Here is a 16,401-nt window from a genome sequence, read left to right as displayed (position 1 = left end):
GGTTGTTTCCAATACAACTTTATTTACTTGAACAGGCTTTGGGCTGAGCTTGGCTTCTGGGCTCTGTTTTGCTGACCCCTGATAAAGTAGACATTGAACTAGACTGGTAGTGTTCCATAACTCCTTGTTTGCCATGACTCAATTGTGTCCTTTCATGTTTCACTGAGTTCTAAGAGCCCTTTCCAACACTAAACTGTATCAATTCTGTCAAGTCATGGAACTTGTGGACAGTTAGTTATGGAAGATGGGACCACTCCATGGGTATCAGCAGATCTGCTCATTCAATAGACTGGGGTAGAGGGTGCCAGGCTCTAATGATTAGCTTTATCCCTTTCATAATTTTAACTCAAATCAGCCCCTCGCACAAGTAACAGTTATGTAAAGTATATTCTTTTTGATAAGCATTTTGAAGACATTTAATCTGAAGTTTTGAAACTGAACAGCCACCACTACAATTAACCACCTTTTAAAGATAGCTGGAAGGGCATGTCATGCGCTGCAAAGGGTGGCCCACGTCTCACCTTTTTTTAATATACAAGTAAAATATGCCGGGGAAGGCATTTGCTTGTGATTATACTTGAAGAACAAAAAGGAAAACAAGGAAAACTTGCAAAATCCCTTTGTCTTGAGTACCATTCTCACTGTAAGATGCACAGTTAAGAAAGTAAAATAAAAATGGGTTGAAAAAACCCCTTCTTATCATTGTTCTAGCTCAGTGCAGGACACTTATGAAAAGGAATTAAAGTCTCTCTTTGGGTTATTTTCAACCATGTCCTCCTAAGAGAATTATTAAAGCGTGATTAAATAGGAACCACCACAATTAATGAGCAAATATGTCATGGCCAAAACCCAATTACCAATTAAGGGATGGCACAGGAAAATGACTTAATGAACATTGGTTCTCTTGCACAGCCTATTTATTCTCAAAGCTCAACTTTGATTATGGTCATTAAAAGCTGTTCAATTTCACTAAAGCATTTCAAACAATAATGCTGATCTTCCCCTTCACTAACCTTATAATCCCTCCAACTTCTGCCCTCCTGCACATCCTCTTCTCTATCCAGCATCTCTGAAGGCTGTTCACACCAGCTGTTTCAGACTTTGCACCTACCACAGCATCTCCCCATATTTCAATGGGAGTTCAGTATTTTGTTTTACCGAAGTGCTCACTGACATTAAAAATATAGCCTGCATCAGTAAAGTGCAAACATTTTAGATATTTGATTAACTTCCTCTAGACAGGCAGCAGCTTTTTGAAATATTGACCACATCATTCTTTTTTAATTCTTCCCTAAACAGCACCATCCACAGCATCCCATCAGTCACAGTCTTGTGCAGCAAATTCCCAAGTTCAAACTTCTATGTCTGATTTCTCCACTGAGCTTAATTCTACACATTGATTTATTTTTTGACAATCACTTTTGGATGTCTAAAGAGCCCTAAAGTTCAGCACATTTAGAATTGTGTTCATGACATGCCAGACAGCTTCCTCCTAGACAAAAGGTTGCGTGAGCCAAAAGCTGAAAGCCTGATGTTTCTCCCCACTATGTCCAATCCATCACCAAGGTTCGTTGACTTTATTTCTTAAATATCCCTTTAATTTACTCCTCTCTACTTCTGCACTCAACCTCTATGTCTGAGCTTTCACATTTCCTACCGTTACAACTGAAAATAACCTGTAATCCACATGACATTTTCTCCCTCAATTCATTCCCCAGGGCAGCCAAAGTAATTTCTGAGTTGGATCATATCACACACACCTCAACATATTCTTTCCACCACTCTCATCCTCACTCCCAACCTCCGCATATTGACTAACCTCCCAAAGTTTAACACCTACTTTCTAGGACACTTTTCCATAGTGTGCAGAAGCCTCGCTGTGAATTTGTGCCTGCATAGCTCATCAGCATCATCTTGGACAATTCTCCCCTTATTTCCTGCACACTAGTCACACTGGGTATAATAACTATGCTCTGGTTAGCCACAAACCTCTACTTGGACCACACTTCCCTCACCTTCTGAGCTGCCGCTAACACTTCAACTTGCCTCTCAACCTTTGGTTACTGGAGAAGGTTTCCTGATGTCTGCCTGAACTAAAGCCCCCTAATAGTGGTTCATAAAGACATCTTCGCCTCCCTATGTGTTTTTCAGTTGGATTTTGTATTTCTTGCGCAAGCTTTGTTCATCATTTCTGCTCAGCCCCCTCCACTCTCCCAGGAGACTGTAACATCTCACAAGGCAGGGACCTGGGCTGGCTTATTGCCATACTTCTTCAGTAGCTGCACTCACCTTCCCAGAAACCTAACTCCCAATTCTGCACTGCAGCATGGCAGAGTCCCAGCCTCCTTCAGTTCTTTTCAGAGGCTATCATAGATTCTCTGGCCTTGACCTCCTTCTGAGTTATCTCCGCTATGAATTTGGACACCCCAGGTGGCAGCAGGACTCTGCTTGGGCTTTCGCTTGATACCTATGTTTCTTGCTTGTTGAACACCTCAGATCACAACTCGGTATCCCCAGGATGCTTCTGCACATGTGCTGATTTCTCTAATTCCTTTATCACTTCAGAAATTGCTTTCCTGCCCCCAGGTCTGTCTTCTTTCCGCCCCTAAAATTAACTGATCACTCTCAAATTTCCCAAAGATACTGTGACTCAAGGAAAATTCCATGCTTATCTATCCTGTAATGTATGCAAGGTGTAAGAGCCTAATTTGAAATGGCAAAGATATTGATAAAATTAAAAGTAATGATGTAACAAAAGGCACAGCATATAAACACAGCATATAAACAAAGCTGGGGTGACCATATTAAGAGAAGACATACTAGACTTATGAACAAGGAGCTTTCCAGAAATAAAGTTTGATGCCACATAACAAATGGGTCCAAGAAAAGCTACCAACCTTAAGTTGTGTGCATTTTACAACAGATCTGCAGAATCTGTGAAGCAAGAAATGATAGCTTTGAGAAGAGAGATAGCCAAATCCACAATTATGGATGGAGACTTCAACATTCTTCACTCAGTAACCAATTAAACAATAGAAAATCAGCAAGAAGTAACTAACATTTGCAATGAACTTAATTAAAATTATAGGCCACTCCACATGTTAACTTCAGAATAAACGTTTTTAGAGTGTTCTTTGGATATTTAATAAGATTAACTATATTTTGGGTCATAGAACAAATGTTGACAAATTTTAAAATCTTGAAATAATAACAATAATGCTCTTGGATGACAATAGAATAAAATTACAATTCAATAATGTAAAGATATATGCAAATCTCAAATATTTGTTAATTTAATTTTTAAAAAAGAATTTTTCCAGATAATTCTTAGGTAATTTAGGAAGTCAAATCATAATTTAGAAAACTTTTTAAATTGAACAATAAGATATAAAACATATGAAAATATTCAGGACACAGTTTAACCCATGCTTAGAGAAATTTATACCATTAAATGCTTGTATTATAAAAGTAGAATGTCTCAAGTCAATTATCTAAGTTTTCTGTCTAAGTGATAAAAAAAGACCAAATTCACAACAAAGAAAGCAGTAGGAAGAAAATAGCAAAGATAAAAAGCAGAATCAAAGAAATCTGAAGACAGAACAAATCAGTATCACCAAAAGCTAGAATTTTAAGCTATCAATATAATTGATAAACTTCTACAGAGTAAAACAAAAGGAAAGAAAACAAAACTTAAAAAATAAAGAAGACACATTTCTATAACTCCTCAGACACTAAATGATCAAAATGACAATATTACAAACGACAATTTAAATGAAATTGACAAATTTATAGAACAACACAGATTAAAAAATTCAATAAGAAATAGATATCATGAAAGTCTTCTATCTGATAAAGAAACATATGAGCCTCAAGAACCAGTAATCCAACAACTACGCAAGAGCACTGAAAACATGTTCACTCACTAAACTATAGGGAAATGTTTATAGCCAATTTATTCATAATCACACACAGAAGAGAAACATCACAAAAGTCTCCTGGGCCAATGAGTAAACAAATTTTTGAACATCCCTACAATGGACCACCATTTGATAATGAAAAGGAATGTATTATTTATACATAACTGCATTCAAACATATTATGCTAGTTGAACTCTGCCTTTTCTGATTCTATTTGTATTCCATTCTGGAAAAGGTAAGATGAAAGTATAGAATGAATCACTGTTTCAAGGGCTTCAATTAAAGAGAGGGGTTAACTACAGAAGGGCCTCCAGGAAGTTCTGGAGGTGACAGAAATGGTCTGTATCAGCAAGTGGTGGCACTTGCTGATATGCATTCGTCAAAAATTGAACTATGTTGTGAGAAAGATTAATATTACTGTTTCTAAAGTGCATTTTGACAATCCTGAGTTTAAAAAAACTAAAATAAACAAGTTACTCTAAGCAAAATATTTAGCATTTTTGTCAGAAATAACAAAGAAAATTTAACCATAGATCTGGAAGATTTTTTTATAAAAAAGACACAAACCAAGATTACATAAAGCAAAAATGATAATTTCATAGTAACCACAAATTACCAAAACTGGAGTAAGCATGAGTCAAAAACTTGAAAAGGTAAAAGATGATAAATAGTGTAAAAGTAAATAATAATCTACATTTACACAACATCAGAGCATACTGGTTTTATAATTGAATTCCATCAAACACAAAAAATAGGCACGTGTTATATACTTCAATCATTTCAGGAAAAAGTAAATATTAAAAATTCTTCAGTGAACTGTATAAATGTGGTACAAGCTTTGTGCTATACCCTAACAAAAATAGAACAAAATTTGCTATAGTAATTCTATTATTCACCAACTAAGCCCTGGATAATTTTTAAATAGATAAATAAGCATCAGTAGCAATGAAAGCTAATTTCAGACACGGAAGAATGTTCCAACAGTAAAAACCCTACCAACTTGGCTACACTTTTTTTTAAAAAGGAAGAAAAAAATAAAACTATCAACAGATTCTTCAAAAGAAATCTCATAAATTTCAGCAAACACTTAATAAAATTTTTAGTTAAATAGGAATAAAAGAAATGATTTGGAGGATGTATTTGGAGAATAACAGCAAAGAAGTGATTTGGAGAATGTATTTCTGCAGACTAACAACAAATGTTATTTTAAGTGAAGCAATTCCAAAATAGTCCTTGCAAAACTAGGAAGAAAATAGGGAATGCTTAATTTCACTACTCCATTCAACACTGTCCTGTAAGTTATTGTCAGTGAAACAAATAATCTGAAGAAGTGTTAAAAAAACAAAGCTCAAAATTATTTTTGTGAGTGGGAATCACTAGATAAAATTATGTCAAAGTTCATGCAGAAAATTAAATTTCTAAGAAGGGTCAATCATTGACAATAAAAAAGAGAAAAGAAAGAACTTGCCATATGGTATATTAAAATATACTTCAAGGAGTCTCTCATCAAAGTTATAGAGCAGTGTTTCAGAATAGTCAAATAAATAAGCCAAATAGTTTTATTATTCCCCAGCCACTAACCTAGCCCATTTTTTAAAATTTTGAGACAGTGGCTCACTAAGTCAATAAATTGCTCAGGCTGGGCTTGAACTTACACGCCTCCTGTTTCAGTGTTCCTGAATGCTGGGATTATAGGTCAGGCAAATCATTTTCAATAATGTAAATGGAATTTTATGAGTAATTTTGTATAAATAAGAAGCACAAGAGTGTTTCCTAAGCAAGAAAAGTCAAATATGTGTGACTACTTATAAAGCAAAAGCTGTATCTCTTTATTGGAATTATTATCTATCTTAAGGAGACTTTCCAAAGTGACTAAAAGGCCCTCAGAGGGCAGTCACTGATGTATTTAGAGCACCTGCCTTTGCTACATATTTATAGAATACAGAAAATTAGCAAGGAGAAAACAGAATAAATATATTTCAAAAAGAAAAAATCAAAAAGTGAATAGGTATTTGAAAATGCTCAGCTGGTCTGGTTGTTATGAAAATTCAAATTGAAGCAATAAGCCATGCACTGTGCTATCCAACTCATTAGCTGAAATTGAAAGGGAAAATAATATCCAACACACACTAAGATAGTCTGACCAGCTACAATATTTTGAGAAAATAATCTGGTGCCATTTGTTAAATTGCAAGATGCATAAAACATGCCTGCCTATTCCTTAGAAGCATATTCTATAAGAGAGAATTGACCAAATTTTTCTGTAAAAGGTAAAATAGTAAATATTTAGGACCCTGAGGGACACATATGGTGTCTGTCATGTACTTTTCTTCTTCTTTTAAGCAAACTTAAAAATTAAAAAAAAAAATTCTTGGCTCTCAGGCTGTGCAAAAACAGGCAGCAGACAAGATTCCACAGGCTAAAGAGTCTCAATTCCTATTAAAAAATAAAGTACAACTTTCCAAGTCTGTGTGCAAAAAGATGTCAGTTACAGTGGGAAAAATAGAAAACATCAATTCAACTAATGAAAGATTGAATACATTGTCATTTATATATGCTACAAAATATTTATGCAGCTTTTAAAAGTCATAAAATAAGCTACAAGCATTATTATTAATGGTGAGATACTAAGAGTAAAATGCAAACATCAGTGACCCGTAGTCCTCTAGGTGGTGTTGCAGACAGGCCTTTCACTGCACAAGAATCATCTAGAATACTGTCCTGGACAGAACCAAGGACGGCCCCATGATGTCTTCCTCCTAGTGCTCAAATCTGTATGTAATCCCCTCGCCTTGCATATGAGCAGGAACTTTGAATTCTTGTTAACTAATAGGATATGGAGAAAGGTGATGGGTTGTAACTTTTGTGGTTATGTCATGATACATTTATATAAAGTACCATCTTGCTAGTACACACTAGGGAGGCTTTCATTGCTGCCTTTGAAGAAGTAAGTGACCATATTTTAAGAGCTTCTAGACAACAGTTAACAAGTGACTGGTATTTCTAGAGCCACAGCAAAATAATTTTGCAAGCAACTCATAAGTACTTGCAAGCAAGATCTCCCCCTTTGTTGAGTCTCAGATGAGAATTAAACCAGTTGACACCATGATGAAATCTCTGAAAAACATTGAGCACAAGACCCAAGCAAAAACATGCTCAAATTCTGATTCACAGAAGATGTGAGATTATATATATATATATATATAATACTATAGAACAAATAGACATTTAGGGAACATTTTATCCAAGAGGTTCATATTACACTCTCATGTAATCAATGCATGGAACATTCTCCAGGATAGACCATGTGTTAGGCCACAAAAGAAGTCTTAGCAAATTCAAAACATTTAAAATTATAAAATATGTATTCTCTGATCACAAAGGGTTAAAGATAGAAATCAGTAACAAGAATAACTTTAGATATTGTACAAATACATGGAAATTAAACAACATTCTGTTGAATGACCAACGAAGAAACCAGAAAAAAGTTCAAAAGTTTTATGAAACAAATGAAAATTAAAACACAATATGCCAAAGCATATGGGAATATAGCAAAAACTAAGCAACCTACCAATACGACTCAAGAAACTAGACAAGCAAGAACTAACCAACCCCAAAGGAAGGAAACATCAAAGATCAATGCAGAAATAAAAGGAGTAGAGATTTAAAAAACATAAAAGATTGATGACATGAGTTTTTTAAAGAAAAAAATCAATAAAGCTTTAGCTAAACTAAGCAAGACTCAAATACAACTGAAGGTATAAAAGGATATTTTACTTGATGCCACAGAAATAATGTTTTAATATTATGCACAATTACATGCCCACAAGTTGGAAAGTCTAGGAGTAATGAGTCAATTTCTGGACACATATAACTTACCAAAATGGAACAATGAGGCATAGAAAACTTGACCACACAAATAATAAACAATATTGAAACTGTAATAAAAAATCACCCAACAAAGACAAGCCCAGAATCACATAGATTCACTGTTGAATTTTGCCAAATTTGTTTTTTAAATATTGTTATAAAGAGGGAAAAAATAAAAATTTCAAAACAAAAGAATAGATTAACAATGATTAATACATTGCATATTATTATCTTCAAAGTAGTTATTCAGAGTACAAGATATAGGCCTCAAAAATTGTCTAAGCAATATTAGCACAAGCCCTTTTCAATGAACTAAGAGAAATGAGTATTATAACTATCTTTTATGTATATATTTTTTTCTTTTTCTCTTTTTTCTTTTCTCCTTTCCTCCATCCCAGTTTCTCTTTCCTTTTGAACAGTTTGTTCCCATTTCAATTTTTTATTATACTTTTTGGGTCTTATTTACTCTTTCTGTTTCTCACACTGGGGAAACAACACAATGTTTACACATATGAGTCTGATTTATGTTGCTTATGAGTATGGCCTCAATTTCTTAAAAAGTAATGCCAAATTTTCTTAAGCTATTCCAAAGAAATAAAAGGAAGAAATCCTTCCAAACTCATTCATCAAGGTCGATATTACTGTGATTTGAAAACTAGACAAAAACACAGAAATAACAACAATAAAAGAAAACGACAGACCAATAAATACAGATGTAAAAATTCTCAGCCAAACTAGCAAATCAAATCCAACAATACATCAAAATGGTAACACGTCATGATCAAGGGGAATTTACCTCAGGGATGCAAGAATGCTTCAACATGTACAAATCAATAAACATAATACGATCACATAAATATGAATGAAACTCATAGGATCACTTCAACAGATACAGAAAATCATTTGGCAAAATTCAATAGCCCTTTATGATAAAAAATAAACTCTCAAAAGTTAGAGCTGGAAAAGATGTATCGCAACACAATAAAGGCTATAAATGACAATGGCATAGCCAGCATTACAGTAACAAGGGGGAACACTGAAAGCATTTTCTCTAAGAACAGGAGCAAGACAAGGCTGCTCACTTTTCCCAGTCTTACTTTATACAACATTGGAAGTCTTAGCCAGAGCAATAAGGCAAGAAAAACAAGGAGCATTCAAATACTAGAGGAAGAGTTCAGAGTATCTCTGTTTATTGATGACGTGATTTTGTACACAGAAAAACCTAAATTTTCTACCAAAATCTCTTATAACTGACAAATGAATTCAGCAAAGCTGCAGGATGCAATATCAACATACCAAAATCAGTCTTTTTATACATCAATAATGAAATTGCTGAGAAATAAAGTTAATACTATTCACAATAGCCTCAGATGAATGAGTGAGTGGATAAAGAAAATGTGGTACATATATAAAGTGAAATGTTCCAACCATAAAAATGAAATCCTGTAATTGGCAACAAAATGGATGGAACTGTTAAGTGAAATAACTCAGGCATAGAATAGCAAATATTGCATGTTTTTACTTATATGTGGAAGTAAGAAAGTTGATCTCGTAGAAGTAGAGGATAGAATAGTGGTTACCAGACTCTGGGAAGAATGTGGAGGAGAGGGGGGATTGAAAGGGACTACTTAACAGGTGCATGGATACAGTTGAGTAGCAGGAATACCCAACTAATGTTTTACAACATGGTGTGATATCTATGGTTGATCACAATAAATTGAAAATTTCAAAATAGCTAGTCAAGAGGATTTAAATGCTCCCCATACAAAGAAATGATACAAATTTGGGGTGATAGATATGCTTATTACCCTGGCCTGATCATTTCACATCATATATGCTTTGAATTGTCACAGTGCACCACATAAATATGTACAATCACTATGTGTAAATTAAAACAGTTAAAAGTTAAAAAAAAATGTTTTACGGAGCTGGGGGCTGGAGCTCAGTGGTAGAGCACTTGTCTGGTCCCATGTTCACTTCTTGGGAAAACCAAAAAAGTCCATTTTTATAGATCCCCAACACTGTACCTAACAACAATAGTGATGGAAGTATATTTTTTAAAAAACAAAAGAAAAATCAGGTTCAGTTCTAAGTTTTTACCTAGAGTGGAGGAGTGTACTTTGGTGAACAATTTTTCTGAAATGTAGACATAAATGTATCTAAATAAGAGGGCAATCCTGTAAATTTTTGTTTTCATGTTTTTGTTTTCCTACGTAGGTATCCACTCTCTGAATAAAGCACGATTTGCTCTCCTTCCCATTTTCTCTTGCTCTCAAAGAATAAGAAGAGAGAGGAAAGGGTGACATGCAAAAAGCAGCATCTGCTTTCAGGAAGGTTGAAGCAGGTTCTGCCAAGCACAGTTAGCTTTGTAACCTTTCTGTTTCGGCTTTGGACGCTGTAGTCCACACCCAGTAAGTAAGTGGACATAGAAGAAAATAGAGCAATCCAGCTTTGGTTTGAGTCTCCCCCATCAGGCGCTGGGTGGGACCCAGACTAGAGAGGCCAAATTAAGAGGCAGTAAGAGCCAGAGATGTAAACAAGCATGGAGCTGTCAGCTTAGAACAATGTGCTGCTCCAAGCTTGTGACCTGGAGCCCTGGGGAATCAGCAGTAGCAGAAAAAGGAGGGGATGGCCAACCCCCAGCATCTGTTATCAGTTGCCTCCTGCTCCCTTGCCGCATTCCAGACCTGGCACCAGGATGTCCTGAAATGGAGAAGTTTGTTGTGGGGACTGTATTTGAAATCTTCAAATGACTGACTGGAAGCAGAAGTGCCAGGGCATGACCCTTCAGCCCTGAAGTTCACAGGGCCAACTCGCCTGCCGAGGCCCAAGCCTTGATCCCATCGGGAAGGCACTCCTCATTTATTAAGTGATGCCGCTGAATCTCCGGGCCCCCAAACCCAAGGTCGCATGCTTCCTCCTAGGCATCATTTCTGGGCCCTGAAGTCCATGTATTTTGAAAGTTTCCAAGTTGATCAATCTTTTATTGTTAGACTTGTTGAGCAAGGCTAACACTTCTTGATGGAGGGATGGAGTCCTGGCAAGTAGCAGTATGGGAAATGTCCCAAGCACAGCCAAGACTGAAATACAACAGCCGAATAGCCACCAAGCAGTGCTCTGGGCTCTGTCTGAAGAACTTTAGAGAACTTCCCCCCACCTCCCGCCGGCCTTTCAAAGGCATCCTATTCTTCATGAGACATTTGCCCTTACAACCAGGTAACCCTCAGGGACAGTTCTAACTGAAGGAAAAGCAGTACAGCGCATGACAGCATCCAAGACATAAATGTGACCAATTTTCCTTAATGCCGTCAGACACAGCCATCAAAAACAACCCTAAAGTGGAAGGGCCAGGCTTCTTGTTGCAAAAAATATTCCACTGCAGGGAGATTGAAATCATGACACCTTCACAGGTCTGACAGGAAATGAGATGACTGAGTGTTAAAATGCCCTGGTGAATTGTTGGAAAATGGGGAAGTTGTTCGTTCTTGCTAATTATAGTCTGGATATCAAGTTTTCATTTTCAATTTAGGCAGGATATTGCAGACATTGTTTGCTTATGTGTTTGGTGTCTAATGAAATTGCCAAGTCCAATCTTCTACCTCCATGGACATGCATGACAGGAAAGCCAATATCTGTTGAATACATTTTATAAAAATACTTTATTCCTCACTTCACTGGTTCTAGGGACAAAGTCTTCTGGTGACCCTTTTCATCTTTTCTCTAGCTGTCTCTACAACAGGTTTTCCTGCCTCAGCAGATATTTGCGTTGGATGTATCCTTGTGACAGGGTGTGCTCTGGACATGACACGGTATTTAGCTGTGTCTCTGAGCTCCATCTTCTAGATACCAGTAAGGGTAGGGAAGAGGAGGACAGGGATGTGGGTAGAATAAGCACAACCACCTTCTCCCTGGGTCTGCAAGCCACCAATAAGCTCATGTACGAAAAAGCTATTTCTCACATGTGTGCAATTTACTTGAAGGGAACTTTTGGTTGTGATATTTTAAATTATTATTAATGCAAAAAGACTCGCGATTGAGATTACAATGTATATTTTAAAAACACTTAAAATGAGCCTACTTAAACTCTCAAAGTGTTTCTTTGCACAGCAAAACATGGATTAGGTCTGGACTTTCTGGCTGCACAGGAAATACTGGTGTACCAACCTACTTTCATAGGAGACTTTGAGGTAAGATAGCCTCCAGTCACAGCTGCTTTTGCCACACTACTGCTGTGCTGAGAGAAACAACTCTATTAATATTGCTGAAGACAATTACTGTTATTGTTAAGGGCAACACTTGCTATTGTAATGAAGTTCCCCTTCTCATGGGTAACCAGAGACAATAATTAAGGTTCTGCTAATTGCTGATGGTATATCCATCATAGAATATTGGTAGCTTCAAAGTATAGCTCTCGTATCTTCCTTTTTGTTTCATTTTTCCTTCTTTATACAGCTCGGAAGAATCTCAAATTATTGCCTTCCTCTGAGAGGTTTTTTTTTTTTTTTTTGCGTTAGTGCCTAAGCTTCCTAAAGTTAAGAATTGTGCACAATTATTTCTTTTTAAGATGTCTTACCCCTAACATGGGCCCTAGTTTGTTATATGTCTTCAATGATTGTTTACTTAAAAAGAAGGGATAAGGACAGGGATTTATTTCAGAGGCATAAGTGCCTGCCTGGCAAGTACAAGATTGTGAGTTCGATCCCGGTACAAAAAAAAAAAAAAAAAAAAAAAAAAAAAAAAAAAAAAAGAAGGGAGAGAGGAAAGTCAGGAGGAATAATAAAATAGAAAATAGGAGAGAAGGAGGGAAAAGACTGGAGGAAAGCAAAACTGAAAAGTGGAAAGGGAGGGGGGTTAGCAGAATTCCATTTGTAGTCTTACTAAGGTTTGTTCTAAGCTCTAAAGCATTTATACAATTGAGGGTTAGCCTACGCCCCTGTCTTTTGTTAACACATAACCCAGAGATTAGCAGCAATTCTGACATCGAGCACTTCATACACAACAGGAAATCAATGCACTGATTCAGGTGATTTAAGAGATTCAGATGAATGAAAACCAACATCAGGAGAAAATAATCGACAATAACCAGTCAAAAGATACAATGCTTTTCAAATGATACACATCATTAGCTTATTATTAGAAAAAAGAACAAAGATTTCTACTGTGGAGCCATAAATGATACACGGAATTAGCAAAAAAAAAAAAAAAAAAAAAAAAAAGCAGATTTAAAAGTCCTGTAATCCATCTTACTGCATTCAAACAAAGCCAAAATTTATTTTTCCTTTTCTACAGATTTTTGAACGCAGCTCTCTACTTTTTGAAACATCTTCATTATATTCACATCAGTTGTTCAACTCTAAAATTTTGTCCATTTTCACCAGGCTAGCAATATATGTTTATTGAAGAAAAATCTGAGAAACATCAAAGAGCACAAAGGAAATTACACAGCAAAATAAATTCCCATAGTGTTCCAGGAATCATTTAATCAATGAAATTTTTCATTTCTCAAATACCTAATTTCTGCACCATATTACTACGTGAATCATTCTGCCTTTACAGCCTGATTCGAAATCTAATTATTTATCATTAATGAGAAGTGCTGTACAGTTTTGAAGTGTGTTTAAAAATCTTATTTCAGGACATGGGCGAACAGGCAAGGCTCTCCAACTCATTAACCTGCTCCATAAACTTTAAACCACCGTTTCCTATGGGAGGAAAACATACCTGGGAATAGTTACTATTTCAATTCTGTCCTGCTAACTATTTCAAAACTGGTTTATCCCCATTTCGTCTGAGTGAAAATTACTTTAGAACGTTTCCTCCCTTGTGCAATAAGGTATGGAACAATTTAATTCTGGTTAAGAAATGCCATTGTTTCTATTGGTCAGATAACCAGAAGCTAAACAACAATTAAGAACCAAATGAAATCTGTTAGAATGGCATAGCAAACTCCATGGAGGTGCTGCCAGTAACAAGAACCTGGCTTGAACCCTGTAGCTCCAAGGGAATTTCCTCGGCCTATGCTTTAAGGAGGAAGGAGCTTTGGCATTTGTATGGTTCATCCAAAACCAGCTCCCCCGCCCCAGCATTTCCTTTCCAATAAGGAAATAGATATGTTAGATTCAGTCTGTATAATTCTATCTGATTTTTCACTTTATTGGCAAGAAATTGGAAAATTCTTCTTCCGCAGGCCTTAGCCCAAAAACCATCACTGCTACCATTTCTCACAGAAGCTGGACATTCTCAGATTCCATGGCATCCATAACCAGGGCTTCCTACTCTGCTCATGGCCATCTGCTTCTGCACCAGGAGGGGCTGCTTTCCCAGCCCCAGGGCTGGGTCCATGCCCACATTTTAATGGCAAGTTGGAACCAAATGCCTGTGCTGATTGGGAAAGCTGTGTACTTGCTTGGGACTTTTTAGTCATAAAAAGCCTTTGCAGGCATTGTTCCCAGGCTGTTTCCACCTTGGCCTTGGGATTCTGCATTACACTGTCTGCACACTATTATCAATGGTCAAAATATTCTGCCAACACATTAGAACTCACCAGTGTGGTCTGATCTTGTGCAGAATCAATGAAAGACCGGGGCTCTGTTTTGAGGACCTTGAGCCCCCAGAGTCTGAGAAGCATGTGTAGATATGAATGTTGACAATCAATCATTGACAAATATCTGAAATGTAGGAAAAGTTTGTTATTCCACTATTGCTGATGCCAAATAGCATATAATTCAAAGCAACTGCTGTTCTTCTCCTCTGTGATTCTTTAATGAAAATATTAAATAACACAAACTGATGATGATGGGACATTCATTTTTCAAGTCCCTGACATTTTTTTTTTCAAAAAGTATTTCTAATTTTGTTTTCTTTGTTAAGTAGCACATTATTTTCTTATCTCTACCCTGAGAAGTTTTATCAATAGAGCTACAATTATGTTAGTGCTTTGGTCGGAAAGCTGAGTCTCATATTGTCCCCCAAAATCATTAACATCAGCTAGAAATCTAAGTTTAGATTAATGACTTTATGTCTAAAAAGAATGTTCATCTGCTTATTAAATAGTATATATTTATTTTAGAAAGTTTTGAAACTAATGAAAAGTACAAAGGAAAGAAAAATGTCCATGATCACATATGCAGAGAAAGGACTGTTTTATTTACTATAAGGCTGTAACTATGTCAGTCCAGACAGAGATAGAGCAAAGGAGAGAGAGTCTTAAATAATCTGCTCTTTTATTTTATTGAAAAAGCTTGTACCTTCTTTATACTAATTCGGATCTAGAGTAGAGAATTCACTGCTGTCACTGCTGCTAGCATCATAGTGAACTCTGTTTGGCACAAAGCAGAATTCATGACAAATTAGATGAAGCCCACATTCCACTTATGGAAGTGTAAAAAAAAAAAAACTCATTACAAGATAATTTCACCTAAGAAGGGAAAATACAGCGGAGCTCCAAAGACAATTTTATATGCTCAAAACCTACACTGGGCAGGTTGAATTAAATAAAATAGAGATTATCTACCAGTGGTGATTTTATTTCTTTAGGGGCAACTGGTAATATCTAGAGATATTTTTGGTTTACATAACTGGCATAAAGAGGTGCTGCTGGACTCTACTGGGTAGAGACCAAGTGTCTTAGTTACTTTTCTGTCATTGTTGAGACAAAATATCTGATGCTTTAAGTGAAGCAAGGGATGGTTTATTTCTCTCATTTTCAAGTGATTTGGTCCATATGCAGCTGGCTCCAAGTCAGGATGGCATGGCAAGGTAACCATTCATGGGTACCACAGCAAACAGTAAGAGGAACAGAGCAAAATAGGGACAACATGCTTTCTTTCAATCCTTACACTGTATGCCGGCTCCACCCTCTAGGTGGGTGTAGCACTCACACCACCAATCCCTGTGCTAGACAACAAACCAATCACAAACATTAGATTAAACTACATCTGTGATTGCATGAGGCTTGGGAAGGCCATCCAAACACAAACCTAACACCAAGGATGCACTAATCTTCCTATAATGGATAGGACAGTCCCAAACCAAAAAATGAATTGGACCCAAATCCCAATAGCACTGAATTTGAGGAACATTGAGTTAAAGTGACCTCATCTATATTCATGAGATGCACATTCTAAGAGGACACAATGCTACAAAGAGAACAAACATGAGACCACACATTACCTGTACTTTGGGTGCACTTTGTGAGTGAACACATTCTGACAATGTATCATGATGTTTAAAAGCACTGGTGTGAAGGCAAAATGAATGCAAAAGAGTTTAACTGTTATCACGTTGAAAGAATCTGAATACATGGTCACTGTTATCATTGTTACCTAAACCTAGTAACATTTGAAACTTGTTTTCCAAACTGTGACACATGGTTGAGATTTCCTATAGCCATGAATAAGTCAATAAAGAGCTCTCGGTAAAAAGGGAATCATTCCTTTAAGAGTTAATTTGAGTTCAAAACAAGAGCAATGCATCCTGTGGATGAAAGTTTCTTTTGGTTACCAGCATTCTGTAATCACAACATAATCAAATGGTCTAAGAACCCTTCAAGTTATAGGCTGTTTTTCCGGATGTTAAAGAACTTCCTAATGACAAATGCTAAAACAATTTGTGA

The sequence above is a fragment of the Cavia porcellus genome, unplaced genomic scaffold, assembly GCF_034190915.1.
Source record: "Cavia porcellus strain 051 isolate PalLab524CR breed Dunkin Hartley unplaced genomic scaffold, mCavPor4.1 scaffold_33, whole genome shotgun sequence".
Taxonomy (NCBI): Eukaryota; Metazoa; Chordata; class Mammalia; order Rodentia; family Caviidae; genus Cavia; species Cavia porcellus.
The sequence above is the reverse complement of the archived record's forward strand: the minus strand, read 5'-3'. Positions refer to the sequence as shown.